Consider the following 14,847-nt stretch of genomic DNA (forward strand, 5'->3'; position numbering starts at 1 on the left):
AGATGGGCTCTGGTGTTCTAAAAACTCTTAGAAGGGACTAGATCCTCTAAGGGAAGAGCAGTAGGGACCTTGGGGAAGGATAAGCAGGACAGTGTAAAAGAACAGAAAAAGAGAGGTGAATTTCCTGAGGTTAGTGGATTCAAGCTCTGTTTCTTGGAGCACTCCAGGACTGTAGTGGAATTTGATCATAGGGAACCTAGGTATTTTTCTTGCTGAGTGCTGTACTTAGTCACTCAGTCATGTCCAACTCTTTGAGACCCCATAGACTGTAGCCTGCCAGGCTTCTCTGTCCATGGGGATTCTCCAGGCAAGAATACTGGAGTGGGTTGCCATGCCCTCCTCCAGGGGATCTTCCCAACCCAGGGATCGAACCCAGGTCTTTTGCATTGCAGGCAGATTCTTTACTGCCTGAGCCGCCAGGGAAGCCCAGGGTATTTTCCTTACCAGCCTTCTAAGGAATCCTGCAGTATGTGAAGCAGGTCCCCCAGCACCAGAGTCCATGAGACTTCTTTCAGAAATGCAAATCTAAACATGTTTCCCAGAAAAAAGTTCCTTCAGTGACTTCCTGTCTGTAGGAGATGCAGAAAAGTATTCTAGGCAGTCACGACTGCCCGTGTAAAACTATGAAGATCGTGGCACATGTACTCTGCACAGGTAACTTTCTTCATCTGGATAGCTAGGTTGTTGAGCAGCTGGAGGGATGGGCACTGACTTCATGGGTGGCCTTGACTGCCATCTGGCGGAGTCTCCATAGGCCAGTGCTTTCAAATGTTTTCTTAGGAGCATACATACTTTTTAAAATAATAAAAATCTTGCACAGAAACCATGAACTCTCATGCCATGCCCTCCCCTACATAGCCTTGCCACTCTTGAGATGTCTCTGTGTGACCATGACTATGGATAATAGGGAACCCAGTATCTGATCAGATTTGGGATTTAAAATGATGACCATAATGGTAGTATGAATATACATCGAGGAGTAGAGATAGATCATGCTAAACGGGATGCAAAGAGACCAAGGTAGTGAGAAGAAATTTGTGAATACAAATTGGTAGGTCCAGTGGTTAAGACTCTGTGCTCCTAAAGCAGGGGGCCAGAGTTTGATCCTTTGTCAGGGAATTAGATCCCAAATGCCACAACTGAGACCTGGCACAGCCAAATAAATAAATAAAAATAAATTTAAAAAAATTGGAAATGTAAAAATATCTTGATTTACCTGTGAATTTCAGTTTTTATTGTGAACCTTATTTGATTTGATGGTTGAAATTTAGTTTTAATTCATGGTTACACTCCTACTCTGAATTAGATCAAATTTTAGGGGAGTGTTTTAATACCTAGTAAAAACCACTTCTTACTCAATGCTTAATTATGGAGGGAGCAGGACTTTTAACAATTTCACACATTTAATTACTGTAGTAATCCTGTATAACCTGTACTATTATTATCTCTGTCTTATGTATTAGGTTTATAAAATTGAGTACTTTGCCAGAGTCCAATAGCTCTTAATGATTAGAGCTAGGATTGGAACCCAGATAGCCTGCCCCCTAGTATATGCCAGTATCTTTGTTCTTAACCAGTGAAGTTATGATGTGGAAGCATCCATGGGGAGGGTGCCATTTTGTCCTTGAGTATGATCAGTTCTTTCTGGCAACTCTTGCCGTTGCATTTTTTTTTCTTCATCCCATCTGGTTCTCGGGCATCATTCATGCAGGTTGCTCTGGATCTTCTGGAAGGATTCATTCAGCTATTCACAATCTATACCACATTTGTAAGAAACTCTTTGAGGCTGTCTAGGACTGCATCTACCTAGAGCAGTGGTCTCAACTGCACTTTTGCCTCCAGGGAAATTTGGCAGGGCCTGGAAATGTTGTTGGTTGCCCAAACTGAGGGTGGGGATTACATTACTGGAATCTAGTGGGTAGAGGCCAGGGATGCTAATAAACATCCTGCCATACACAGGACAGTCCCACAACACAGAATTATTGGGGACAAAATGTTCACAGTGCTAAGGTTGAGAAACTCCAGCATAGACGTGACATTACATTTCAGCCATTTCATTGACAAAGTCTTGCTTTATTCCCAGCCCTCCATCTTCCCAGGAAGGCATAGATTCCCTTGGTTCTTAGGTCCACCAAACCTTCTGTGTTTGTTGTGACTTTCCCCTCCATCATGGCTCAGTTTGGGGCTGTTAAGTGGGCTGACACCTGGCTCCCTTTTCAGGTACCCACTTAAGTTGAAACACTCTGTTTACCTTTTGGCTGTTTCCCTCTCCCTTCCTTTTATCTCTTCTGAATGTAAGAAGTTTTGCTCTTATTCGTCATATTTTTTCCAAATCTGTTGCTCATGAGTTCCCCTAACATTTGAAACAAACTGTAAGAATTGATTACCTTTTCTTCTGCTTTATGCTATATAATCTCTGTCCTGGGGGCAATAAATACAGAAAAGTCAGCAGACTGAACGAAGTTTTACAGAAATGCAAGGAAAACCTTCATTTGTCCATGTCAGCATTTTGCAGCCTATATTCTGAGGTACCCCACTGTCCCTGGAGAAGTCACTAGATTTTTTATGAGAAGGAAGAACTAATGCATGTGTCCTCTCCTCTCTAGGAATTCACACGTGGGTATAAACAAACCATTTACCTTTGTTTATTCCATGACTTTCACAAAGCATTTGACCAGAAAGCTTTTCTTTTTTCATGGAGTCCCTAAGAACAGCTTGTACATAATTTTGAGAAATGCAGTCTATGTGATAAGTGTGACCTTTATCTCAAAGCATTGATGGAGAAAAGAGGACAGTCCTAGAGATGTTAGAAGTTAGACTCAACAAGACTTGATGAATGAATGGTCCTGGGAGGTAAAGAAGCAGGAGAAATCTTTGAGAGAATGATAGAAATCTCAAGATTGAAGGAACAAACTTTGTATCATTCTTTATATATCGCCAAGTACTAGGCACCAGGGATTTTAAAAAGTGCAAAACACAAAATGACAGGCCTGGACTTATCTCCCTCCTGAATTACTGTGATGGCTTACTAAATGGTCTCCTACATTTCCTTCAGTGATGCTTCTAATCTCAACATCACAAAGTGACCAAAGGAACCTTTCAAAACACAGATGTAATCATGGCATTGCTCTGATCAAAAAACCTCTATGACTCAGTTTTGTACAGAGACAACCCAGATTCCTTGTCATAATGTTCAGAGGCCCTTGTTAAAATCTTCTTGAATATGGATTTAGCTTGGGGTGGTGAGAAATGAGCAGCAGCTCTTATTAAACAGATCTTGCCTTGCACAGCCAGTGCCTATGTGCTGTGTGCTTTTAGGGAGTCTGGGGGACAAGACAAGCTGTCCTGGGGCCCTTGCATCTGCTCCTGCCTCATGTGGATGCCTCACTTCTGTATGTTTTATAAATACATCTTGAAAAGTGAAAGTGAAAGTCGTTCAGTTGTGTCTGACTCTTTGCGACCCTATGGACTACCCCATCTCCTGCCCCATCCCACCCCTCTAGGTTGTTATAGAGCCTCTGTTTGAGTTTCCTGAGCCATACAGCAAGTTCCCATTTTTATCTATTTTACATACGGTAATGTGAGTTTCCATGTTACTCTCTCCATACATCTCACCCTCTCCTCCCCTCTCCCCCATGGTGCCTAGTACTTGGTCCCCTCTCCCCATGTCCATAAGTCTATTCTCTATGTCTGCTTCTCCATTGTTGCCCTGTAAATAAAATTTTCAGTTCCATTTTTCTAGATTCCGTATATATGCATTAGAATACAGTGTTTATCTTTCTCTTTCTGACTCACTTCACTCTGTTAATAGGTTCTAGATTCATCCACCTCTGACTCAAATGCATTCCTTTCTATGGCTGAGTAATATTCCATTGTGTATATGAACACAACTTCTTTATCCATTCATCTGTCGATGGACATCTAGGTTGCTTACATGTTCTAGCTATTGTAAATAGTGAACAATAGTGAACTGCAGTGAACAATGGGATACATGTGCCTCTTTCAATTTTGGTTTCCTCATGGTATATGCCTAGAAGTGGGATTGCTGGGTCATATGGTGGTTTTATTCTTAGTTTTTTAAGGAATTGCCATACTGTCTCCCATAGTGGCTGTATCAATTTACATTCCCACTAACAGTGCAAGAGTAACCCCCTTTCTCCATACCCTCTCCAGCATTTGTTGTTTGTTGTCTACAAACAATTTTTGACCATTCTGACCAGTGTGAGATGATATCTCATTGTAGTTTTGATTTGCATTTCTCAAATAATGAGCAATGTTGAGCATCTTTCATGTGTTTGTTGGCCATCTGTATGTCTTCTTTGGAGAAATGTCTGTTTAGGTCTTTTTCCCACTTTTTGATTGGGTGGTTTGTTTTTCTGGTATTGAGTTGTTTGAGCTGCTTGTATATTTTGGAAATTAATGCTTTGTCAGTTGTTTGATTTGCTATTATTTTCTCCCATTCTGAGGGTTGTCTTTTCACCTTGCTTCTAGTTTCCTTTGCTGTGCAAAACCTTTAAGTTTAATCAGGTCCCACTTGAAATTTACTTTTGTTTTTATTTCCATTACTCTAGGAGGTGGGTCATATAGGATCTTGCTTTGATTTATGTCATTGAGTGTTCTGCCTATATTCTCCTCTGAGTTTTATAGTTTCTGGTCTTCTATTTAGGTCTTTAATCCATTTTGAGTTTATCTTTGTGTATGGTGTTAGGAGGTGTTCTAATTTCATTCTTTTACATTTAGCTGTCCAGTTTTCCCAGCATGATTTATTGAAGAGGCTGTCTTTGCCCCATTGTATATTCTTGCCTCCTTTGTCAAAAATAAGGTACCCTTAGGTGCATGGGTTTATTTCTGGGCTTTCTATCTTGTTCCATTGGTCTATATTTCTGTTTTTGTGCCAGTACCATGCTGTCTTGATGACTGTAGCTTTGTAGTATAGTCTGAAGTCAGGAAGGTTGATTCCTCAAGCTCCATTCTTCTTTCTCAAGACTGCTTTGGCTATTCGGCATCTTTTGTGTTTTCATATGAATTGTGAAGTTTTTCATTCTAGTTCTGTGAAAAAGGCCTTGGGTAATTTGATAGGGATCACATTGAATCTGTAGATTGCATTTGGTAGTATAGTCATTTTCACAATATTGATTCTTCCTAGCCAGGAACATGGAATATCTCTCCATCTGTTTATGTCATCTTTGATTTCTTTTATTAGAGTCTTATAATTTTCAGTGTACAGTTCTTTTGTCTCCTTAGGTTAAATTTATTCCTAGATATTTAATTCTTTTTTGTTGCAGTGTTGAATGGGATTGATTCCTTAATTTCCCTTTCTAATTTTTCATTGTTAGTATATAGAAATGCCAGTGATTTCTGTGTATTGATTTTGTATCCTGCAATTCACTGGTTAGCTCTAGTAATTTTCTGATATGATCTTTAGGGTTTTCTATGTACAGTATCATGACATCTGTAAACAGTGAGAGCTTTACTTCTTTTCCAATCTGGATTCCTTGTATTTCTTTTTCTTCTCTGATTGCTGCAGCTAGGACTTCCAGAATTATGTTGAATACTAGTCGCGAAAATGGACACCCTTATCTTGTTTCTGTTCTTAGAGGGAATGCTTTCAACTTTTCTCTACTGAGAATGTTTGCTGTGTGTGTGTGATAGTCACTCAGTTGTGTTCGACTCTTTGTGACCCCATGGACTATATAGCCTGCTAGGCTTCTCTGTCCATGGAATTTTCCAGGCAAGAATACTGGAGTGGGTTGCCATTTCCTTCTCCAAATGTTTGCTGTAGGCTTATCATATATGGCCTTTACTATGCTGAGGTAGGTTCCTTCTATGCCCATTTTTTGAAGTTTTAATTATAAATGGGTGATGAATTTTGTCCAAGGCTTTTTCTGCATCTATTGAGATTACCATATGGTTTTTATCTTTTGCTTTGTTAATATGGTGTATCACATTGATTGATTTCTGTATATTGAAAAATCCTTGCATCTGTGGAATAAACCCAGCTTGGTCATGGTGTATGAGCTTTTTGCTGTGTTGCTGAATTCTATTTGCTAAAATTTTGTTGAGGATTTTTGCATCTATGTTCATCAGTGATACTGGCCTGTAGTTTTCTTTTTTTGTGTTGTCTTTGTCTGGTTTTGGTGTCAGGGTGATGGTGGCCTCATAGAATGATTTTGAAGTGTTCCTTCCTCTGAGATTTTTTGAAAGAGTTTTAGAAGGATAGGCATTCGCTCTTCTCTAAATGCTTGATAGAATTCTTCTATGAAGCCATCTGGTCCTGGGCTTTTCTTTTTTCAGAGATTTTTGATCACAGCTTCAATTTCAGTGCTTATAATTGAGTTGTTCATAAGTTTTATATCTTCCTGGTTCAGTGTTGGAAGAGTGAACTTTTCTAAGAATCTGTCCATTTCTTCCAGGTTATCTCTTTTATTGCCATATAGTTGTTCATAATAGTTTCTTATAATCTTTTATATTTCTGTATTGTCTGTGGTAATCTCTCCTTTTTCATTTCTAATTTTGTTGATTTGAGTCTTCTCTCTTTTTTTCTCAATGAGTCTGGCTAACGGTTTGTCAATTTTGTTTATCTTCTCCAAGAACCAGCTTTTAGTTTTATTAATATTTACTATTGTTTCTTTCATTTCTTTTTCATTTATTTCTGCTGGGATCTTTATGATTGGATTTTGGGGGGTTTTTTTGTTCCTCTTTTTCCAGTTGTTTTAAGTGTAGAGTTAGGTTGTCTATATGATGTTTTTCTTGTTTCTTGAGGTAGGATTATATTTCTATAAACTTCCTTCTTAGAACTGCTTTTGCTGCATCCCATAGGTTTTGAGTTGTCATTTTTTTCATTGTCATTTGTTTCTAGAAATTTTTTTTATTTCCCTTTTGATTTCTTCAGTAACCTGTTGGTTATTTAGAAACATGTTGTTTAATCTCCATGTATCTGTGTTTCTTACACTTTTTTTCTTATAATTGATATCTAGTCTCATAGCATTATGGTCAGAGAAGATGCTTGATATGATTTCAGTTTTCTTAAATTTACTGAGGTTTGATTTGTGACCCTAGATGTGGTCTGTCCTGGAGAATGTTCCATGTGTACTTGAGAAGAAGGTGTATTCTTTGCATTTGGATGGAGTGTTCTGAAGATATCAATGAGATCCATCTCATCTCATGTATCATTTAAGACTTGTGCTTCCTTATTGCTTTTCTGTTTTGATGATCTGTCCATTGGCGTGAGTGGGGTGTTAAAGTCTCCTACTGTTATTGTGTTACTGTCAATTTCTCCTTTTATGTCTGTTAGTGTTTGTCTTATGTATTGAGGTGCTCCTATGTTGGGTGCATAGATATTTACAATTGTTATGTCTTCCTCTTGGATCGATCCCTTGATCTTTATGGAATGTCCTTCCTTATCTCTTATAATCTTCTTTATTTTAGGTCTATTTTGTCTGATATGAGGATTGCTACTCCAGCTTTCTTTTGCTTCCCATTTGAATGGAATATATTTTTCCATCCTCTCACTTTCAGTTTGTATGTGTCTTGAGGTCTGAAGTGAGTTTCTTGTAGACAGCATATATATGGGTTTTGTTTTTGTAGCGATTCAGCCAGTCTGTGTCTTTTGGTTGGAGCATTTACTCTATTTACATTTAGAGTAATTATTGATGTATGTGTTCCTATTGCCATTTTCTTAATTGTTTGGGATTGATTTTGTAGATCCGTTTTCTTCTCTTGTATTTCTTGACTATGTAAGTCCCTTTAACATCAGCTGTAAAGCTGATTTGGTGGTACTGAATTCTCTTAACTTTTGCTTGTGTGTTGAATGAGATCCTTGCTGGGTACAGTAATCTTGGTTGTAGATTTTTCCCTTTCAGTACTTTAAATATATCCTGCCATTCCCTTCTGGCCTTCAGAGTTTCTGCTGAAAGATCAGCTGTTAAGCATATGGGGTTTTCCTTGTATGTCGCTTGTTGCTTCTCCCTCGCTGCTTTTAACAATCTTTCTTTGTGTTTCAGTTCATTTCAGTTCAGCCGCTCAGCCATGTCTGACTCTGTGACCCCATGGACTGCAGCACGCCAGCCTCCCTGTCCATCACCAATTCCCAGAGTCCACCCAAACCCATGTCTATTGAGTCGGTGATGCCATCCAACCATCTCATCCTCTGTCGTCCCCTTCTCCTCCTGCCCTCAATCTTTCCCAGCATCAGGGTCTTTTCAAATGAGTCAGCTCTTCGCATCAGGTAGCCAAAGTATTGGAGTTTCAGCTTCAGCATCAGTCCTTCCAATGAACATTCAGAACTGATTTCCTTTAGGATGGACTGGTCTAGTCTTTGTTAGTTTGATTAGTATGTGTCTTGGTGTGTTTCTCCTTGGGTTTATCCTGTATGGGACTCTTTGTGCCTCTTGGACTTGATTGACTATTTCCTTTTCCATGTTGGGGAAATTTTCACCTATAATCTCTTCAAAAATTTTTCATACTCTTTCTTTTTCTCTTCTTCTTCTGGGATCCCTGTAATTCGAATGTTGGTGCACTTGATATGGTCCCAGAGGTCTCTGAGACTGTCCTTAGTTCTTTTCATTCTTTTTACTTTTTCTGCTCTTCAGAAGTTATTTCCACCGTTTTATCTTCCAGCTCACTGATTCATTCTTCTGCTTCAGATATTCTGCTGTTGAGTCCTTCTAGAGTATTTTTAATTTCCGTAATTGTGTTTTTTGTTTCCGTATGTTTATTCTTTAACTCTTCCTGGTCTTTGTTAATTGATTCTTGCATTTCCTCCATTTTGTTTTCAATCTTTTTGGTCATCTTTACTATCATTATTGTGAATTCTTTTTCAGGTAGTTTGCCTTTTTCCTCTTCATTTATTTGTTTCTCGCTTGTTCCTTCATTTGTGCAGTATTTCTCTGCCTTTTCTTCTTTTTTTTTAGCTTATTGCTTGAAGTCTCCTTTTCCCAGGCTTCAAGGAAAGTTGAATTCTTTCTTCATTTTGGGTTTTGCCCTCCTAAGGTTGGTCCAGTGGTTTGTGTGAGCTTCCTATAGGGTGAGATTTGTGCTGAGCTTTTGTTTGTTTGTTTTTCCTCTGATGGGCAAGGCTGAGTGAGGTGGTTATCCTGTCTACAAACCCTGATGATTGGGTTTGTATTTTTGTTTTGTTTGTTGTTTAGATGAGGCATCCTGCACAGGATGCTACTGGTGGTTGTGTGATGCTGGGTCTTGTATTCAAGTGGTTTCTTTTGTGTGAGTTCTCATATTTGATACTCCCTAGGGTTAGTTCTTCAGAGAAGGCAATGGCACCCCACTCCAGTACTCTTGCCTGGAAAATCCCATGGACGGAGCAGCCTGGTAGGCTGCAGTCCATGGGGTCGCTAAGAGTTGGATGACTGAGCAACTTCACTTTCACTTTTCACTTTCATGCATTGGAGAAGGAAATGGCAACCCACTCCCATATTCTTGCCTGGAGAATCCCAGGGACGGGGGAGCCTGGTGGGCTGCCGTCTATGGGGTCGCACAGAGTTGGACACGACTGAAGCGACTTAGCATCGGCAGCAGCAGGGTTGGTTCTCTGATAGTCTAGGCTCTTGGAGTCAGTGCGCCCACTCCAAAGGCTCAGGGCTTGATCTAGTTGAAGACTTTTCCTATCTCATTCTCTGTTCTCCTCAAAGACGGTGATCTTTCTGAAGCTGTTATTGTTTCATTCCTTTTTGAACCTCCCATCTTCAGACTTCCTCAAGAAAGGCCATTCCTCTTGTGGCTCATTGTCTGGGAAAATTTCCATTTCATTGGCTAATGATTTTCCATGAAAGTTAATGGCCAAGAGCTTTGAGTTGGTTTGGGTGGTGGAAAAACTCCATCTACACACAGTTCTCTCTGGTGAGGTCCACGGGGTTAGGTGTGGTGAAAGGTTAATGGTGGCAACAGAGGTAAGAATCTTGAGATGGCTCAGTGACTATAGCTTTGGCAGCTGGTCTTTAAAGAGCGCCCCCGCCCGGTACCAAATTTTCAAGTAAAAGAATCTTTTAACTGACTACAAGGTAAGCAGTTCTCTTCTAGAGTCAGGGGAGAATCTTCTCTAGGAGAGGAATTCTCCATGAAGAATCCAGGTAGAAATGTCATTTCTAGATAGTCTTCCTCCTCCAGTTGGTTTATAGTACACTGTGTTCTTTAAATTAGGGCAGAATATGTTGCACTGAAGCTAAAAAGGACTTCAGTGTGAAATTTGCAAAGAACAGAAAAATGCTATTTTTTCTGTTTACAATAATAACTGATATTTAGCTCAGTCTGTTTCTTTTTGGTTAATATTCTTTGAAGCAAAAACATGTATACATAAATATGTGTGTGTTTATATATGTATATATATATACCTTATAGGTAGGTTTATATAAGTTAATTTTACCTTCCATAATTCTAGCCATGAAAAAAAAAAATCAAATTACTGATTCTTTGTTAGGAAAGAGTGAATAGTGCTCAATGTGATAGACTAGAGGTATCATGAAGCTCCTGGTATTCTTGTTCGCTATTTTTTGCTTATAGTTCTAGCCATATAGATATTTATACATCTATCTATATATAGCCTTACATCCCATGGAAGCATGTGCTTTTCTTTTCCTGAGGAATCTTCTTTTGGAAACAGCAGAGCAATAAGCATTTCCTTTGTAGTTGCGGAGGGGATGGGACCCTATAAATTATAACAGTGATGCTGAGGTGAGGTGTAGCAAAGAATAATTGCCACACCTTCCATGTGATCAGAAGTGAGGTACTCCATATACTTGAAGACTGAGGTTAAAAAGATGCACTATTGTGCAAGCAGGGTTTGCTGTGAAGCTTTTCTTGTTTTGTGCCTTCTGAAATACCAATGTTGTTGTAATTAGTGGTTCATGGTGGGGCGTAAGATTAGGAAAGATCCAAGGAATCTTTTAAATATGTTGCCCAAACTATGTTTTTCTTTCTTTCTTTTTGGTGCTTATTTGATCACAGAGAGAAATGTGTATCATGTTATTTGGAAAGAGGATTTAAAACCAGGTGCAGCTGTGAAACCTCGATCTGTATACCTCATCAGTTCCCACCTTGTTTGCCTCTATGTTCACAGAGGGAAACTTTTTTCTATTCTGGGACTTGAATAGGAAATATTGGAGATTTATATTTTTAAAGAATTAGTAAATAAGCTGTTGGTCTATTTAAAATTTTAGTTTCTTTTAGCTATAATTCTGAAGTAGACTTAAAAGTTGGCAAAGTCCTAATCATAATGCTACGCTGTAAAAAAGTACCTTATTTTTTTTAGGTTTTAAATTATAGTACTGATAGAAGGTTAGTACCTTTCTTCTTTTAAAAACTGTAACCTAGTATTTATACCTGACTGTGCTGTCTCAGTGTGTTAGATCTCAAGCTCTATTTTATAACCATAAAGATCTTTAAATTTAGGAAAATAGTCTTGATATTTATCACAGCATTTCAGTAAAATAGTGATATTTTTTCGAATGTGAAAGTTCTCTGTTGTAAGGAATGCAAATGTAAAATGCATAAGCTTGAACACCCTCACCTTTTAGGTGAAGCAGTGTATTTGGAGGAGGGAAAACCACTGTGAGTCAGGTGTCTCCAGGTCCTGCTCTCAGAATGGCTTCTGACTTGTTTACTGACCTTGACCATCGTGGTCTAACTCCCTTTTCATTTTCCCTCTTGACACATGGAATTTCTTTGTACTAATCTGCTTTCCCTGAACATACTTTGGAGGAAAGGTGTTGTATAAATACCAATTAACAATAATATTGCTTATCTCAAGAGTGAACTTCAATCTGAAATGAGAATGCAATTCACTGGTATTGTTTGACCTTGTAATCCTTACCCAAAAAATAAATAAATAAATAAATAAAGAAATAAAATCTTAAGTATATTTTAATGAAGTACTCCGGATAAATGAAAGTTTATTACCGTATGAGAATTATATTCAATATGGAGTGTTTTTAAATATGAAAATGTGTTATAGGAAGTTGGCAGCTTGAAAATCCTTGCTTTATTACTTAGCAAATGATTCTGGGTTTCATCATATTTATTGTCAGTCTCAGGTTTTGGGTACCTAGGAATTCAAAATTATATGCTCAGCTGACCCTTTAATTAGCTCTCATTCTGTCTTACATGATTTATAGCCTGGTGGCTCACATATAAAAATGATGTATGATTTAATGAAGTGAAAAGGCAGAATAGATTCCCACCTTCAATTGTTTAATGCTCTCCTCTGGCTGGTGACTAGAGTGCTGTGGCCAGATGAGGCAGCAGTTACATCCCCTCATTCATTTATCCTTGCAAGGACTGGAAGATTCATTTTTGCTATGATATGTGGTTGTTTGCAAATATTCTTTTGTTTCATTACAAAACAAGAGCATTGATTCAGGTATCTTGAATTAGTCTTAAGAGAAATACGAGAGAGGCTATCGACTCAAATTCTCTTCATTTTGCATTTTTATTTTATTGCTCTAAATGCAGATACTGTGGGGAAAGCAATACAGTGTTTAATCCACAGGGTTGTGCAGTGCGTTAGCACCACCGGTCCATTAAGTCTAAGTGTTTATGGAATACACTAGGTACTGACCGAGGCCCTGGGTTACAGCAGTGGCCAAGAGAGATGAGGCTGCTTCATGGGAGGATGGATAACAAACCAATAAATAAATGCATAAATATGATCATTTCTAACTTGTGCCATAGGGTGAGTGAATGAAGAGCAACTTCTAAAAGATGCTTTCAGAGTGCATGCAGGGAGTGCAGGGTCGCTCTAGAGCTGGTGATGGAGGGAAGGATGCTCCGGCGAAGACCTACATAATATGACGTTTATAGTGCATGAGGATCTGGAGACAGCGCTCCAGAGCAGGGCACACAGGGAACTCAAGTCCAAGGAGGAGGGAGCTTGGTGGTCATGAGAACAGAAAAAGGGAAGCAGGGATGAAGATCATGTACACGAGCAGGAGAGTAGGAGTTGAGAGCTGAAGGGGGCAGGTAGCGCAGCGCCCGGCAGGACACAGTAAGGAAGGCCCTGCGTTCCAGCAAGTGTCACACTCTGAGGCTTTTTCTGAGGTTCTCCCAGCCTTTGTGCTCCCCAGCACCCCACAGGCACTGTTGCCCCCTGTTATTTCTGCCCAACAAGACGTGGTCCTACTTGAATAACAGAGAGTATAGAGTTCTGGGGTCAAAGCATGTATGAAAAGTGTCCCATTAAATACATTAAGGATTCCCATCCTCTCCCAACAATTTTTTATTTTGAAAAATTGCAAATATGCAGAAAAGTTGCAAAACCACTCTTGTAGAGTCACCAGTTGGCAATAATTTGTCACCTTCACTTTATCCCTTTCTCTTTGTGTGCACACTTGGGTTTTGTTTGGTTTTGCTGAAGCATTTCAATGTTTGTTGCAGACATAACTTTTCACCATCAACTTAAATACTTCAGCATCTATCTGATTATGTCCAAGAAATTTAGCAATATAATACTTTTACCTACTGTATAGCCTATATAGAAAATTTTCATATTGTTCCAATCATGGCCTTTGTAGCTGATTTTTTAAAATAGTATTGATATTTTTGAAGCATATAAGCCAGATTTTCAGAATCTCTCTCAATTGAATTTGTCTGATGTTTCCTCATGATTAGATTCAGGTTAAATATATTTGTCGAGAATGCGCCATAGGTGTGTATCAAGTGGCTCATGATCTTGGTTTGTCCTAATGTTGATGACATTAAACTTGATCACTGGTAAAGGTGTCTCTGCCAGATTTCTGCACCGTAAGGGTATCTTTTCCCTTTGCAATCAATAAGTAATCTGTGGCAAGATACTTTGAGACTCCATGACTATCTTGTTTCCTAATTGCCTTTCACTTAATGATATTAGCATCTTCAGATGCATCTTTCTCGAACTGGTTGTTACTCTGGTGATTGTGCAAATGATGACTTTCTATTTCTTTTGTTCATTCTATAGTCATTGGTTAGCTTACTTCTGTAAAGAAAACTTTTCCTCCTCCTATCCCCATTTTTAAAAAAAATCAGTATGGATTCAAGGATTAAAAAAAAAAAAAGTCACGTTATAATCCAGTCATGTCATTAGACATCTTGATGCTATAATTGTCCCAAATTTGACTAGTGATAGCCCCTTCAAACTAACATTTTTGATCCATTTTTGAGTACTTTCTTTTTTCTCCAGTATAGAAACAGGTTTTAGGCAATACTTTATGCTTTTTCTTCCCTAGACAAGAATCAGTGATTTCTCCCAAATGTCCTGGTTTATTTTAGTGGAGAATGATATTTAGAAACCAGTACCTTGGAACTAGACTTGTTTTTGCTACCAGCATATCATAGTTTTCAGAGGGAGGGTGTTTTTGCTTCTGGAAGCATTCAGCGGACAGAGCTAGTAGATACATGCAGAGAATCATCAATTCTTACTAATACCTTAAATTCCAATCCATCACAGCAGCATATTTTCTCCTCCCATTCTGTCTCTGTATCTCCTTTCTCCCACAGAGAAATTCCTGGTTCTCAACAATATCAATATGTTAATATTAACTACTTTGTAGTAAATTAACCCCCTCTCCCAAATTTTAAAATTGTGATATCAATCTCAGTACCAGCAATAAACTCACTAAGTCCAAGATCACCCCACTCTTCTTTTTGCCCATAGAAAATATTTCATTGAGGATGTAAGTCATATACTGCATTCAGAAGTTACCTCCATTTTTCTGTATGGTTATCTTGTCTGTCTGACATACAGTTAGGTTTATTTGTTTGTGTTTTAAATCAAATTTAGTTTCTTCCATCCTTATTTAAATTTAAATTATTAATATATAAAGCATTAGCATGGTTTAAAAGTCAAAACTGTATAGAAAGATG

At 38.5% G+C, this 14,847-nt stretch overlaps 1 protein-coding gene across 1 annotated transcript in view; it reads left to right on the forward strand.

Moving 5' to 3' along the window:
* The window catches only part of LOC139038030 (actin nucleation-promoting factor WAS-like), a 106,432-nt gene that overhangs the window by 22,618 nt on the left and 68,967 nt on the right, over positions 1 to 14,847 (forward strand). The window lies entirely within an intron of this gene.

This window comes from Odocoileus virginianus, chromosome 13 (assembly GCF_023699985.2).
Source record: "Odocoileus virginianus isolate 20LAN1187 ecotype Illinois chromosome 13, Ovbor_1.2, whole genome shotgun sequence".
NCBI lineage: Eukaryota > Metazoa > Chordata > Mammalia > Artiodactyla > Cervidae > Odocoileus > Odocoileus virginianus.